Source organism: Panthera leo, chromosome B4, assembly GCF_018350215.1.
Source record: "Panthera leo isolate Ple1 chromosome B4, P.leo_Ple1_pat1.1, whole genome shotgun sequence".
NCBI lineage: Eukaryota > Metazoa > Chordata > Mammalia > Carnivora > Felidae > Panthera > Panthera leo.
In genome coordinates, this window is record NC_056685.1 from 114079433 (window position 1) to 114096943 (window position 17511).

A 17511-nucleotide genomic window follows, 5' to 3' on the forward strand; every position below is an offset into this window, starting at 1 on the left:
GAGTTGAAGAGTAGAAATGAAAATAAAATAGACATACGAAAGGGATAGCTGTGTGAACAAAAAAAATACTTCAAATGTATATACTTAATAGTCCATGGATGGACACATATGTAGAATTCCATTAAGCTGAACACTTAAAATTTGTGTATTTTATGTAAGTTATATTGTAATCAAAAAAGAAATTTTAAGCACTAGAAAATTTATGGATATATTATATAGTCTCTAAAAGGAAGGGATACATCATTGTTCTGGAACATACATTTAAAACAGGGACACGGGACACCTGGGTGGCTCCGTTGGTTAAGTGTCTGACTCTTGGGTTTCGGCTCAGGTCATGATCTCACAGCTTGGTGGGTTTAAGCCCCACATCAGGTTCTGCACTGGCAATACAGAGCCTGCTTGGGATTCTCTCTCTCTCCCCCTCTCTCTCCGCACCCCCCTCAGTTGTGCTGTCTCTGTCTCTGAATAAATAAACTTAAAAAAAAAGAATTTCTATTTCTTAAAAAAAAAAAACAGAGACACAATGAGATGGACAACTAGATTCTTCCTTCACAGCAGGAGCTCTTTCCTTTACCAAGTTTTAAATGAAAATGACCTTATTAATATATAAATATTTATATTAAATATGTATGTGTTACATATAAATATAACATAAAAATATATTATATGTAATATATAGTCAATAAGAACATTTTTGTTTAACAAGTGTTAAACAATTCCTTCTCTGATGGAAGTATAAGTAATCACATGTGTTCTATATAACATATGTTATATAAATAAGAAATAATATAGAAAAATAATATAGAAAAAATAAATAATATAGAAAATAATATATATAAACAAAGTAGTTATTATACCAACAACCTGGTTTTTATTTATTTATTATTTAAAAAAATTTTTTTAATGTTTATTTATTTTTGAGAGAGACAGAGACAGAATGCGAGAGGGTTAGGGGCAGAGAGAGAGGGAGACACAGAATCCAAAGCAGGCTCCAGGCTCCGAGCTGTCAGCACAGAGCCCGACATGGGGCTCGAACTCATGAGCTGTGAGATCATGACCTGGGCCGAAGTCGGACGCTTAACCGACTGAGCCACCCAGGCGCCCCTACCTGGTTTTTAATAAAGGACTTTGAATATGAATTAGTGAAAAGACAAGTAAATCATAGGATTAAATCAAGAAGACGATGTAGCCCCTCATACCAATATTTAATTATACAGTGTCTCAGGCAGGAGTAGACACCCAAGGGAGCTCTAGGCATCTAAAAGGCGAAAATTGCTTTCTTGGAACACAATTCAAATACCAATGAAATTATTCACAAGCATAGAGACAAGTCTCTAGATGCTGGAGAAAGCCATAGTCGAACAGGCACAGCAGGGAGGGTAACAGCTATAGTGGGAGCTGAGGGCCTAGAGGAAGTCCCTCCAGGGCTAGGTCTGCCAGGTCACTGGCCTGCACAGTCAGGAGCCTCCCAAGGGCCTCCAAAATCCCACAGTGTGCCACCACCCCTTGGGCTCCTACCACACAGGGGCCCCAATATGCCCAGTAGTGTTCGCCCGAGACACATACCAAGAGTGGGGAGAGAACCACAGATGTGGGTGGGCAGTTCAGAGGTGCCAGGCCCTTCCCTCCTCACTCTGGGCCCCACACATTGGAGAAGCTTGAGCCCAGGAAAGGCTGGAGGGAGAAGAGAAGCTGTGGAAGAGAATAAGAGTCATTTATCCAGACCCAGCTTTTTAAAACTGCAAATTTCTACAATTTGCCCTAGATGTTTTTAAGGGATAGGAAAAGGGATTAGGCTTAGCACCACTGAAAGTATTGATTGAGAGGGGAACCTGGGTGGCTCAGTTGGTGAAGCACCTGACCGGCTCATAATCTCACAGTTTGTGGGATCGAGCCCCATATTGGGCTCTGTGCTGACAGCTTGGAGCCTGGAACCTGCTTTGGATTCTGTGTCTTCCTCTCTCTCTACTCCTCCCCCACTTGTACTCTGTCTCTCTCTCTCTCAAAAAAGAAATAAACATTAAAAAAATATTTTTTTTAAGGTACTGACTGGGAGGGGCGCCTGAGTGGCTCAGTCGGTTAAGCGTCCGACTTCGGCTCAGGTCATGATCTCGCGGTCCGTGGGTTTGAGCCCCACGTCAGGCTCTGTGTTGACAGCTCAGAGCCTGGGGCCTGTTTCATATTCTGTGTCTCCCTCTTTCTCTGACCCTCACCTGTTCATGCTCTCTCTCTGTGTCTCAAAAATAAATAAACGTTAAAAAAAATTTTTTTAATAAAAAATAAAAAAATAAAGTACTGACTGGGAAAAAAAGAGAATCATTACATGTTTGTGCCCCAATAGGTTGAGATCCCTCAAATAACCACTTACTAAGAGATCAGCGATGGCAGAGCAAGGGTAAATGGGAGATGAGACACAGGCATACATACATAATACAATAGGAAAGATTCAAATAGTTTTTGAGTAGGATACAAATAGCTACATTTCCAGGGGGATCTTCCAGGCCCTGCATTGAACCAGCTGTGCCCATTAATCCATTTCATCCTCGCGAAAATAGCATATTATCCCCATTTCTCAGATAGGGAAATGGAGACTTTAAGAGGTTGAAGTGACTACAATGAGATCATACAGCATGTAAGTGGTTTGTAAGTGTCTGTCTCTTTTAATCTCCTCTCACTGCATATCCTAAACCTGGAGTAATTAAATCAACCTAGTCCTGCTTCCTACCATCTCATTTTCTAAACGTTTAAACTTAGCCCCAGAAAAATGAAAGAACTTGGCCAAAGTTGTTATTATTTGGTAGCAGAGAAAAGAGTCTAATTTTTACCACGGGGCTTATAATAAGGCTATTAAAAGGGGGAAAATAACAAATACGCCCATTAAAGTGTTATCTGCACTTCTGAACAGCAATTGTCATTATCTTAAGACATCTTAAGATGTCTTTACCTTAAGAGAGTACAAGGAAGGTGGTTACTCTGGCTGTGCTACTGTTGTGCGCAGGGACTAGAGGGACCTTATAAAATTCTAAACTATTTGTGAAGTTCGAAGACATCATTAACCTTTCTGCTATCAGTGCTGTAATGTTGGGTGCATTCCCAGCACCTAGCGCAATACCTGCACATAGTAGGTACTCCATAAATGTTTGCTGAACGGATTCGATAGAAATATAATTAGTGTGCCCTAGACAAAAGAAATAAGTTCTTTTTCTTTTAACATTCTGAAGTCAATACTATGAGATTCATGTTCTGTTTTCACGGCTCACACAAGTCTGACTTGTATTTGCATCTGTAGTAGAGGGGTACAGGTGGGCTCCTCTGTCATTTCTTCTGAGTCAGGTCATCATGACATTATGGCCTGTCACCAGACACCAAGGCCAGATCTTCCAGGTCAAGCTCTCTCCACTTATGTATTACTTGTTCACTTGTTCCTTTGTATAAACCATATATATACATAGTAACATAATTCACATTCCGGGGATGATCCCCAGACTTTCTTTACCCCCAGTGATAGATGATGGGCAAGACTGCGTTCATGCCTCTTGCTGATAGATGTTGCTGAGCAGCCTATGCCGAAACTGAGAAACTGAAATGGGAGTTTTCATCCGCTCCCTTCTGTTAAATTCTAACTCACCTCCTCTCTCTCACACCACAAGTCTAGCTGTCTGCCCCAGGCAGTCTCTGCCAGCCAGGCCAGGCCTGATCTTGTTCTCTGAATGTCTGAAGCCGGGGATGCCTTAAAGGAAATACTGCACTCATTCCAAAGTTGCTTCATCTTCATGGGGATTTTTTTTTTTTTCAGAGAAAGGTAAATGCAGCCAATCTGAGAAATCTTAGTTGATTATTTACTATTTATTACTTAACCTTCGAAAGATTCCACTGCAAAAGGGAGAGCAGGTATTTACACAGTTCACAGCCCAGGGAACTTCTTTTTCTCTGGGCGATCCCCTGAGCTAAGCCAGTTAGCTTAAGTTTACATTCAAAGAGGCCAATTTTGTGGCCCCCTCCATTTTCCAAAATGCCTAACAGTGGACACTTAAAGCAGGTGAATTGCTAACAAGATTGAAGGTGTTCAGTTTTTACATCATTCCTGAATTGTTGATGGAGATTTACAAATTAGCTTTACCTGTGCACATGATGATCCCTAGCTAATCTGCATAGCACATAAGGAAAGCTGTCAATAAAGGGCTAATGAAGACTGAATATAAAAGAAAACTTTCTCAACGTAGAACTATGAAAACTGAAATGTGACTTTTACTGTTTTGGAATATGGCTGTGCAGTTTTAGAGCATCATTTCATGGGACTTGACTTTTCAGGCCTAGTCTTTGTGCAGATAAGAATTGTTACACTTTATAAGAGACTCTTAAAAACTGAGAACAAACTGAGGGCTGATGAGGGGTGGGAGGGAGAGGAGGGTGGGTGATGGGTATTGAGGAGGGCACCTTTTGGGATGAGCACTGGGTGTTGTATGGAAACCAATCTGACAATAAATTTCAAAAAAAAACTGTTATGCTTTAGAAATATTATTATTACTATTATTATTATTATTTATCTAAGGCAATGACTCAAAATACCTAAGTGCTATTTGAAAAAAGCCAGGCAATAACACAGTGTAAAAACTCATGCTAACAACTATTATTTCAAAGGGTATAGGGAACACCATCCGTTCTTCTTAGAGTCCTTAAAAAATACAGTAAGGAAAGGCGGAGGACTTTATGTTACATAGAAGGCAAAGGCAAAGAGGACACATGGTAAGCAGACTTAACTAAATACCCCAAATAATAGTGCGGTTTTTTAAAAAAAAAATTTTAATGTTTTTTTTATTTACTTTTGAGAGAGAGAGAGACAGAGAGAGCACAAATGGGGGAGGGGCAGAGAGAGAGGGAGACACAGAATCTGAAGCAGGCTCCAGGCTCCAAGCTGTCAGCACAGAGGTCGACATAGGGCTTGAACTCGTGAACCGCAAGATCATGACCCGAGCTGAAGTCGGACGCTTAACCAACTGAGCCACCCAGGCGCCCCAATAGTGCACTTTTTATTTTGGCTCTATTAGTTAGGAATAGCAGTTGGATGCAAATGATAGGTACTAGAAGTGGCTAAAGAAAATCAGTGGTTTATTCTCACTTATGAAGAAAGTCTGAAGGAATGTGGTCCTCAGAGTCTCTTTGCCATCCTTAACCTCATGATCCAACGTGGAAGCTGAAATCCCAGCCATCCCACCTGTGTCCCAGGAAAAAGGAAAAAGGAAAGCAAAAGACAAAAGGAGTGTTCTATTCTGCTTTCCAGAAGCCCCACCCATACAGTTGCCAGATTTGGCCAATACAAATGTTATACATTATATGAACATACTTAGGTGAAGAATTATTCTTTGTTTACCTGGAATTCAAATTTAACCTGGGCATTCTGTGTTTTATCTGACAACCCTGCCCCCCTAACGGCATCTCCCTAGATCTCATTGGCCACCTCTACTGCAAGACAAACTGGGAAATGCAGTCTTTTATCCAGGCACATTGCCACATTGGAGTTGTTTTATTAAGGAAGAAATAAAAATTAAGTACTGGGTAGGGAGCTAACAGTCTTTACAGGAGAGAAGGGGAATCTGAGGAAAGGCCAGGGCTTCATCCGTGCCCCACACCCTCTAAGAAGCATTTCTTGACTGCATCAGTCCCTCGTGGTCGCTCTGGCCTCTGAAAGCATATGGCCCTTTGTCTTGGCTTTGGACACAAGGTATGATTTTTTTTTTTAATGTTTGTTTATTTATTTTGAGAGAGAGGCAGTGTGAGTGGGGGAGAGGCAGAGAGAGAGGGAGAGAGAGAATCCCAAGCAGGCTCTGTGCTGTAAGCACAGTGTCCGATGCGGGGGCTCGATCCCACACACTGTGAGCTCACAACCTGAGCCAAGATCAAGAATCAGGCACTTAACTAACTAAGGCCACCCAGGTGTGCCACAAAGTATGATTTTTAATAAACATATAAGAATTGATATAGTCAGGGAGTCGTTGTCTTCTTCAAAGAGGTCAGATGCTAACAATATGCCACCCTTCAAAATACTTTTGCAATTTAGATCCTGATGGAGAAGAAATCTTTCCTTACAAGGGATACAGGAAGCTTTAGTGGCAGAAAGGACCATGGATGCCTTTGAAATTTGTTGTCTTTGAGCAAAAATGTTCAATAAACTCCATTCTACATCAAACTTATACCACTCCTTCCCAGAGCTTCCTCCCACCATCGTAAGAACACAAGATTATCTTTTTAAAACTCTAATCAATTTTTTAAGTTAATTTATTTTGAGAGAGAGCAAGCGTGTGCATGTGAATGAGGGAGGGGCAGAGAGAGAGAATCCCAAGCAGGCTGGCTCCACACTGTCAGCACAGAGCCTGATGTGAGGCTTGATCCCACAAACCATGAGACCATGACCTGAGCCAAAATCAAGAGTTGGACACTGATGAGTGAGCCACCTGGGCGCCCCCCAGAACACAAGATTATCTTAGAGAATCTCAACAGCTCTAGCCAGTGGGGACCAGGTGTAACAAAGCAGCTGGTTTAGGAAACTGGCTTTGGAAAGCTCAATGGCCTCTCCTAACTCAATCATCTGTGGCCTGATCAATCTCTTAAAAAAATTGTTTTTTAATGTTTATTTATTTTGGAGAGAGGGAGAGACAGAGCACAAGCAGGGAAGGTGCAGAGAAAGAGGGAGACACAGAATCTGAAGCAGGCTCCAGGCTCTGAGCTGTCAGCACAGAGCCCAATGTGGGGCTCACAAACTGTGAGATCATAACCTGAGCTGAAGTTAGCTGACTGAGCCACCCAGGCACCCCTGATCAATCTCTTTAAAACATGGTTTACATTGTGTTGCATCCTAAAACAAAGATAGGGAACAATGAAAGGAAACAGACCTGAATAAAATTCACTCCATGTTTCCCTTGAAAGACTTTAATTTGGGGGGTTCCTTTTACCTGACGATGACTCTTTACAGTTCCTCCCCACTATAAACCATGCTTCCCAGCTTTTCCCTGGCTCTTACCTGGACAAATTTAGGGTGTTTTATAAAGATTGGTTCTACGGGCAAATGGCATGTAAGCACATCCAACCTATCTACAGATCCCTTCCCAGGGTTAACTGTGTGGTCAGCAAGTTCTCAAAAGTAAGGATAAAATGATTTTTCTAAGATTGAATCTTAATAACCATTTCTATGGTTCAATGCCTTCCCTGGGTGGCTGCTGGGCAAACATCTCCATGGGTGCTGATAACAGTAAACACGTTCCACATACACATTCAGCCTGGGGTTTAGCCACATTCAACTCTGGGTTTGTCATATGCTCCTTCGTTATTTATACTGCTTTCAGTCAGCTACTTGATACTTAATAAAATTTGCCTCCAAGCTGTCCTGCAGGGAAAACGACCTATCCGAGGGGAATGCTGTTCCAACTTTATAACCTCTGATGATTGCCTAATAGCCCTCTGAAAAGGTTGCAGGACTGGAGCAAGCGAAAGTCTGGGCTGCTTCCTGGCATTTAAGGGCACCGAGTGCCTTAGTGTAAATAGAATTACACCCCCTGCTTTTGGGGGGCCTTTCCAGCCAACCTCTCCCCCATAGGAGCAAGTGTAGACAACATGAGTTATGTGGAAATTTGGCCTCTGCTCAAGGTCAGAACAAGCAGGGTTCGTCAGTGATGATTTTACCAATCTTCCAGTTATTTCAGAAAGCAGGAAGAGAACATAAGAGCGGCAAGAATGGATCTATGGGATGGAAATAATGAGCCATTTATAACCCAAAATGAGACTGCCAGGAAAAACAAACAAAAAAAAGTACATTTTATCAGAGGCCTACGCTGCCCAAGGCTAGTGGGGTACAAGGTACTGAGTGTTCAGCTTCGTGGGCCAAGAGCTACAGTAAGTCATGCCCCCCTGGGCCGCTTCTCTCCTGTCAGCCGGATCAAGCAGCCTTAACCACCTGGTGGAGAAGAGCTTTAGTGTTTTCTAAGTGTGTGCTGGGTGGATGCTTCACATTTTTGATAAAGATGTGGAGTCATGTTGCAACACTTAACAAGTGTGCCTGTGCGTAAGAGTTGCGCAATTCCCAGAGGCACGGGGCTCCGTGCATCAGCGGGGCCATGCGAACACACACGGCTTATGTAATGCAGGATGAGGCCCTCCAGGTTTCTCCTCCTTGTAGCCTCGGGAAGAATTTTCAGGCTCTGAACGTGGTCCTGGTTTCTGGCAGTTCTTTGCCCCAAAGGTGCATACGGTGCCTCAGCTGTCGGCACCTGCCAGAGAGGTAGAGAAGGCTGCCGCTTCTGGCACCAGCACCAAGGAGGCTGGCTCTGGTCCCCAGGTGGCCTTGGCCTACCACACAGCACCCTATAGGGAGGGAGAGTGAGGGCTTTTCATGTAGGGAGTCTAGGCCAGAGGACTGAACTGGGGCTGCTCCGGTAGGTGACAAAAATGAAACGGATTTCCCCAAAGCAAGGTGTCCTAGTTAGATCAGGAGCACTGTTAATGGTTTGCTCACAGCTCCTTTGTCTGTTGGTTGGAAATCTGGCGCTGTGCTCTCCTCCTCCGCTCACCTGGAGCGGTTCTAAAGTAGGTCGGTTGCCTGTCTGATGCCCTCTCACCTCCAATCACTGTACCCGTGCCTGCCTCCCTGTTTGGCTTCTGTTTCCATCTAGGCTTCCATTACTCGACAAAGCTTTGGAGCACCTGCCATGTGCCAGGGGCTGTGCCAGGCACTGGACACCAGACAGGGCTTTCACAACACCTGGTGGCCCCCTGGGGCACACTGGGCTAGTCCTACATGGGCCTCTCCTCCTGTGTGACTTCCAGCCTCACCATGTCCCCAAATTATCTATCCTTCCCTCCACTCACCTCCCGTGACTCCTTCTCTCCTCCCTTTGGGGTAGAACTATTTCTTTATAATTGTTCCATTGGTAATCTAACAAATTAATCTTATAAAAGTGTTGCTTTTGGGGGCGCCTGGGTGGCTCAGTTGGTTAACCGTCCGACTTTGGCTAGGGTCATGACCTCGCGGTTCGTGGGTTCCGGCCCCACACTGGGCTCTGTGCTGATGCTCAGAGCCTGGAGCCTGCTTCAGATTCTGTGTCTCCCTCTCTCTCTGCCCCTCCCCTGCTCACACTCTGTCTCTCTCTCTCTGAAAAATAAATAAACATTTTTTTAAAAGTGTTAATTTTGGTAATCACTGATTGCTTTCATGGGTTTTTCGCATTAAAAAGCCATGGTTTGAAGCAAGGGTGCCTTCCATGAAATGAACAAAAGGCAAGCTGAGGAATTTGAAACTAGAGGGCACAGGGGGGGAGCTACTGCCTGAGCAGATTCTTTCCAATTTTACCAGATGGTTGCCTCTTGCACCCCTTCCCTTATTACTAGTGAGCTATGTGTGCAGTGTTCAAGGGAACAAATTCTGGAGTTGTACTTCCTGGGTTCAAATCCCAGCTCTGCATGTTCAAATCTTAGGAAGGTTATTTGATCTTTGTTCCTTAATTTCCTCATGGAAAGAGGGATGGTAGAAATAGCTAAGTACATCTCAGGGGGTGGTTTGGGGATTAATCTAAGTATGCATGAAATTTTTATAATACTGGCATGCATAGAAAACATTCTATAAATATTAACTTTGATTTTTCTTGAGGCCAATTCTCTCTTTCTCTCCCTCTCTACACACACACACACACACACACACACACACACACACACACATATGTATATACACAAAGTAGAAAGGATAGAATTGGCCTCATGTATATACATATGTGTGTGTGTGTGTGTGTGTGTGTGTGTGTGTGTGTGTGTAATTTATTGTCAAGTTAACTAACATATAGTATATACAGTGTAGTCTTGGCTTTGGGGGTAGATTCCCATGATTCATCACTTACATACAAGACCCAGTGCTCATCCCAACAAGTACCCTCCTCAATGCCCATCATCCATTTTCCCTGCCCCACCCCCCCTCTCCACCCCCATCAACCCTCAGTTTGTTCTCTGTATTTGAAAGTTTCTTATGGTTTGCCTCTTGAGGCCAATTCTATCCTTTCTACTTTATAGTCAGATTCTCGTATGAGTCTGTGCACCCTAAAGAGAGGACTGGTTATTTGGGGCCACAGTTTCCTCATCTGCAAAACAGGAAGTAGTCATTGAATGAGGATGTGGGGACAGAGGACCAGTCAGGTGGCCAGGTTCTGGTCTGTGTTCCCCATTGGCTTCCTGACCTTGGACAACTCATGTAACCTCACTGCATCCCAGAGATTAGACTTGGTCTGCCTTTTCCCAACTCAGATCTTTCAGATAAGACCAGTAGAATTATTACCATGTGCCTGAACCACATCTTCATACTTACTTGATATTTTCCTTCAGATACTCTTTAAATCAACTCACTATCATATGTAACTGTGCAGTAAGTGGTAATACCCATATATTCAAGGGTTTAATACTCTAGGTATAGATTTTTCTAATGCATGTTAAAGTAAATACTTCATGGCATTTTAAAATGTTTGTATAATATCCAAACCATTTTCATGCTACCAATGATGTACACATGCCATTATAGGGAAATCTGGATTAAATTTTCACTATGGATCCAGCCAGCTCTAAAGCCTGTTACTCTTAATGTAATTTTCAGGTGGTTCTTTAACTTTGGATGTGTTTCTTTATATCATTTACCTCCCTGAGGGCACGGACTATGGCTTATACCTCTTGAGGCACCTAGCACCTAGAAGAGTGCTTGGTAAATATTTACTTTTAAATTATGCATGCATATGTATGCATGCATACATACATACAAACAGATCTGTCTTCTACTAACCACCAGGCCGATACCAAAAAATGCACATTTCTTTTTCTCCACATGGTATCATTATTCCTTGGGTGGTGGTTCATTAACTGAAGTAAAGCGTGTGGACTTCCAGGCCATGAGGGATCCTCGGGAAACATTAGTTTCTCTAACTGCCTTCTCTCTTCCCCGCGCCCTTTGCTAGTGAATAGGGTTGTCTGTGTGAAAAGTAGAAAGTGAGGCCACTTCCTAAGGGGTTTATAACTGTGGCTATTGTTGGGCCAGAAAAATTGTCCTCAACATCAGCCCTAAAAGAGTCCATTCCCAGGACTAGGAACATCTGATCTAAGAAAGAAATCTTATTTCTAAATGCTATTATTGAAGATGTCTCAAGAAACTGTCTGAAGATTTACTGACAGTTCCTCAGAAAAATTTAAGGCACACCCACAGTGTCACAGAGCAGTTCTGGGTTCATAGCTGGAGCAGTTTCTCAACCCACCGGCATTTATTAAGCACCTTCTTGAGCCCCTTCTGTGTCAGTGATCTTGAGAGATAGAAATCTGAATGAGACTATCAGATTGTGAAGAGCAGGCTGTCAGTGCCTTGCAGGCAAGAAAGAGGTCTCATGCATCCCTGCACCCCTGGGTCTTAGCACAGCATCCACTTGTGATAGCTACATATTAAGTATTTGCTCCATTGATGAACAAATGAATGATTGAAGACAGCAGTCTAACACCCAAAGAGCCTGCGGTCTGTTTGAGACAAGAGAAGACACAGACAGTTAAAGTGTTAATTGACAATAAACCTAACATTACAAGAGAAAACACAGGCTAGTAAAGGTCAAATAAGAACGTCCTGTCAGAAACCTGCCCCCCAAGCAGCGAGCGTTGAATCAGCAGCAGGTCTCACAGAAAAGTGTGTGTTGGCCAGTCTTCCCTGCTTACCACTTTTCTGCCCAGGAGCCCAACGTAAGAGAGAAGTTGCTAGGTTGCTGTCATGTGACTGGTTTCTAAAGGCCACAGAGTTTATCAGCAGGGTATTTTTTAATGCAAAAAAACCAGTAAGTATTTATCTGCCCAAGCACTCTTCATTCATCCACAGGCAAAGAAATGGCAATGATGACTCTTGGAGAGATATGGAATTAGCATGTACGAGGGGTTAGGAGGCTTTAATTATACAGGCTGGAAATCAGGGCGACCTCGCAACATGAGGCCTTTGCCATGACTTCCTGAGAAGAGGCCCCGGACTTCCTATGTAGCTCTTTCTAGGATTCCAAGCTGTCAGCATAAAAGTCGCAGCCTGAACCAGTGTTCTTTTGTCCATTAGTTACTGAAATACTCTTCCCAAATATACACATAACTGAAAGATGCCTTCTTCTGTAGAGTTTTAAGCCATTTTTCGTCTGCAAATCAGACCATAGATTTTAGTCCGTTTCATTGGGCACTGATCCCACCAGCAGCAAAACTTTAACTAATTGGTAAAAATGACATTTTCATTCAAATTCTTTTTGAAAAATGATTTGTATACATGGCCAATAAAAATTTCATGGTGCAAAACAGTTTGGAGGCAGAAAGTAAATTTTCATCCACTTCTGCAACCTAGTCTATGCCATAGAGGCACCCACTATTATATTTCCTGGGTATCCTTCCAGAAATAGTCTATATATGCACAAGCCTATATGCCTATATGCACACCTCCTTTTCTTGCACATCCTTCTCTGTTCCTTTAGTGAATCTTAACAAGATATTGCAGTTACTTGTAAATCCATACAGTTAGATTTACCACTTTCATTTGAACAGCTGGACTATGTTTCATTGTATGGCTGTCCCAAAATTTACCCAGCCCCCTACTGATAGACAAATAGGTGGTTTCCCATTTTTTTTGCTCCCACAAACATCTTTTTGCACATATATATGAACAGAACTATGAATCAATGCCTTAAAGTAGAATTGCAGAGACGAAGCCTATGTAAATTTCAATTCTGCTGGACAGTCTCAAATAGTGACACTTAGCTCCGGATGGGAATTGCTAAAAGTAAGATACTTGTTCATGCCAGAAACAAGAGTGAAGACAGTATCTTATTTTAAACTTTAGTACCTTAGGCAAGCAGCACATTTATTTATGAAACTCATTTATCAATGTCTTACCCACCTAAGCACGCACGCGCAAAGACATTACTGTGAGTCTACTCAAAATACACTGTGACAACAACTTACTAAATGAGGAACTTGCTAGAAGTTTTTTACCACCAAATTGTGTGCATGTTGCAAGGGGGTTAGTTCACTAATACCGCACATTCTCCACTTTGCTTTTGCTATGTTTACTACCCTTTGTGGTCCTGGTCATTTAGCAACACTAAATGCCTTATTTTTCTTTTGTAACCAAAGATGAGTTTATAACCTTGACTCCTTCCTTCCTCCTCTGAAACACTGGCACATCATTTCTTCTCACCATGGTTTCCCCACAGAGGTAATCAGTCTTAAAATGTCTGGTAAGGCAGATAGATTATAGACGCACCCACGAAAAGGACTCTGTCACAATGGAACTTTGATTTATTTAATTTTCTATTACCTACGGGGTGAGTTGGTGAACAACAATCCTGTATTCTGTTCAGTTGCCACTTCCTTCACTGGCTTCTCATATTTAAAAGAAGGTAAAGAGACCCAGAACATTCTCCAGTTTCTTTAGTGTTTACCCAATTTACACTCTGTGCTACAATCCCCAGTTGGGGCTCCTTTCCTATTTGCTCTTGTAACATGAGAAACCATGTGGAGGTTTTGTGTTTGTTTTGTAACAAGCTGTTACCATTTTCTTCTCCCTGTCCCTGACCACAAACACATGACCTTCCTGGTAACCACTGAAAATCTGCATCTGACCAGGTTGAAACCAAATGAAGTCATTTTGTTTCTATTGGTGACAAGCAATTAAATAAATGTTCTGCTTACATTTAGAACGGGTTGTAAATTTTTGGAAAGAAAAAAAAGGGTTTAAAAGCCTTACTTCAAATATTTCTGGGCTTCGTGGATCCATGAAATGATTTCTGTAATATAAGTAACCAAGAAGCTTCATTTTTACATATACCTCAGAATCACTCTCAAAGAGCCAGAGATTGTGGGTGAAAAAAAATAAAAATAAAAAGAACATTTAGACTGCAAGAGGCAATTTTAATATCCTCATGCTATGAGCCGTTTAAGCTCCTTAGTCCAGATAGACCTGCTGTCTTAGAAAGCAATGAAAACAACTGATCTTCTGTATAAAAATAAGAAAAACAGATACTTTTGGTAGTAGAACTTCCGATTCGCCTGAGTTTGGTCACCTGTCCACATGGGAGTTTGGAATCTGGTGCCGCTACTCTTCGTCCTGCCATATGGTGTCACCAGAAAGTGGGACCCCGGGGACTTAGGAAAGGAAATAAGGACAGACAAAAAGTCGGAGCCACCACACTATTCCAGACCAATCTACAGAAACCTTGAAGGAAAAGCCCCAAACGCAAGCAGCTGACCAAATGCTTCCATACAATGGAGCAGTTTCAAAATCAGTAAAGAAAATTGCCCTATTTGAGGCACTTAAACCAAAACCACAAATAATACCTTTGGCAATGGACTTCTTCCTTTGTGCTCTATCCCCTTTTATTCAGCAAGCATGGATTAGGCATGCTTTAGGTGCCAGGCTTTCTGGTAGATGCTGTACAAAGAGTCAAAAGTCAACTCTATCAGTCAGTGAGCAGTCATTAAATATTATGGAATGAATGAACTAATAAATGCATGAATGAAGGAATAAAATTTCAATAAATCAGGTTAAGGGAGAAAAAACAGATAAGCAAATGGTATGTATAGAATACAGAGAAGTGAGTAACCAGTTCTAGCCAGGGTAGTAGAGAAAGGCTTCAGGCTTGAGGTGACCATCAAATGGATAATGGCCAAATGAATGGGGGAAGAAGAGGTCTTTCAAACAGGCAAGTGAATAAGCATAGCATGAACAAAAGCTTAAAGCAGACATCAACAAACGACAGCCCATGGATCAAATCTGTGGCATCACCTGTTTTTTGTAAATAAAGTTTTATTTGGACGCAGCCGTACCTGGTCATTTACATTTTGTCTATGGCTACTTTCACATTACAACAGCAGCACCAGCTTGTTGCAACAGAGACCACAAGACCTCAAAAAACTAAAATATTTACTATATATCAGGGGCTTGTAGAGAAGTCTCAGCTGCTGGAGCTCAGGAGTCCTAAAAGGGGCTCAATGAGAGATGAGACAGAAGGCACCAGACCCTGAAGGTTATTCTATGCCATATCAAGAAGTTTGGTCTTGATCTTCAAGAAATGGGTAACAAGAGCTATTTTGCATTTAGAAATGTTTCTTGAGTGTCAGGATAGAGAAGAGATATGCAAGACTGCAGTTGGAGACCAGTTCTCCAAACCTTACATCTCTGACAAATTCTTTGATTCATCAAACATCAGAGAGCTTAATGTTTGCCATGCATCTTGCTATATGATTGGGAAACAGAGCCACTCAATCAACGTTTATTGATTAAAGGAATTAAGGAAGGAATAATGACAACATTTTAATAGCATCGTTATTTAAAGGTTTCCTGAACAGGCTGCTTCTGCTATGAAGCCACTAGCTGAGATTCCTGCCAGTCTCCAGTTTCTACACCAGTAGACATTGAGATCCAGACGTGAGGAGGTTAATAGTGAAACACAAGCCAGAGAGAAATTCCTTCCTTCATCTCTGTGCCAACATCATCAAATACCAGTCACTGGCCAAACCGGTGTTTATTATGTGCCCTGTGGCCTAATGAGAGGGGATGAGACAAGAAGCAGCTCAACTAACAACTGTCATAAAAATAATATCTTTGGGTTCCATGTGGCATTTTTCGTTGGAAGGTCTTGAATCATTTTTTTTATCTTGTGTAACTATTATTTCCATTTTATTTCCACTAAAGGAAAAGCCAAAGCACAGGGAGAGGTTGTGACTCGCCTAAGGTCACTGAGCAAATCAGAAAAGCAGTTTTTAAATGCTGGGAAGAGTTTCAGGATATGGGAAATCCAGTTTCCTTCTCCATCTAGAATGGGCCAGGTTCATGACTCAGTAAGGAACACAGCATTATCCAAGCTAAATGTCTCCTAAAAAGGAATCATGCTAGGGGTGCCTGGGTGGCTCAGTTGGTTTAAGCGTCCATTTTCAGCTCAGCTCATGATCTCGAGGTTTGTGGGTTAAAGCCCCGTATTGGGCTCTCTGCTGTCAGTGTAGAGCCCACTTTGGATTCTCTGTCCCCCTGACACTTGTGCTCATGCTCTCTCTCTCAAAACTAAACATTAAAAAAAAAAAAAAAAAAAAAGGAGTCATGCTAGAGGAGATTCAGGGAACAAAGGTCTATGGCAGGTTCATGTTTCCACTAGTCACTCATTGTCCCTGCCCATCGAATTTTAATACCTATTACCCAAGTCCATTACAGGTGCAGAAGATCCTCTTCAAAGGTCCAGCCTAAGGAAGTGGAGGACTCTGGTTTGGGGGTGTCTTTCCTTTTTGGCCATCCCCCTGCCACCATTGCCCATGAAGTCTAAGCCTCCCTCCCCATTCCTTTACTCATTAGGAACCTGTGCCAAGGCTAGCCAGAGGTTCCATTTGCTCTGCAATAACCCTGTATTCACCTTCTGCCCCAACATAAGTACTCATAAATACCCCTTTCACTCTAACAAATGTCCCAGTTTGGACCATAAATTAATTGTGTGGTACTTCTAGCTCTGACAAATCAGGATGCTTCTACATTCCATCTGAAAGCCCTCAGACACTTCCTCTAAACAGGATTATTCTATCTTAGATACTTTTGTTTTCTAGACCCAGGATTTTTTAAAAACCTGTAATTCCCATACGGTTAGCATAGTGTTATATTGGTTTCAGGTATATAATATAATGATTCAACAATTCTATGTGTTACTCAGCGCTCATCATGATAAGTGTACTCTTAATCCGCTTCACCTATTTCACCCATCCCCCCCCCCCCCACCTCCCCTCTGGTAACCATCAGTTTGTTCTCTATAGTTAAGAGTCTGTTTTTTGGTTTGTCTCTTTTTTTCTTTGTTTATTTTGCTTCTTGAATTCCACATATGAGTGAAAAATCATATGGTATCTGTCATTCTCTGACTTACTTCATTTAGCAGTTTATAACCTCTAGATCCATCCATGTTGTTGCAAATGGCAAGATATCATTCTTTTTATCGCTGAGTAATGTTCCATAGTATATATACACCACTTCTTCTTTATCCATTCATCTATCAATGGATATTTGGGTTGGTTCTATAATTTGGCTATTGTCAATAATGCTGCAGTAAACATATGGATGCATATATCCCTTTGAATTAGTGTTTTTGTATTCTTTGGGTAAATACCTGGTAATGGAATTACTAGGTCTTATGGTAATTCTATTTTAAATTTTTCGAGGAATCTCCATACTATTTTCCCCAGTGGCTGCACAAGTTTGTATTCCCACTGACAGTGCATTAAGATCCTGTTTCTCCAAATCCTCACCAACACTTTCTTGTATTTTTTATTTTAGCCATCTGACAGGTGTGAGGTGATACCTCATTGTGGTTTTGATTTGCGTTTCCCTGATGATGAGTGATGTTGAGCATCTTTTCATGTGTCTATTGCCATCTGTATGTCTTCTTTGGAGAAATGTCTGTTCATATCTTCTGCCCATTTTTAATTGGATCATTTGGGAAGTTTTTTTGG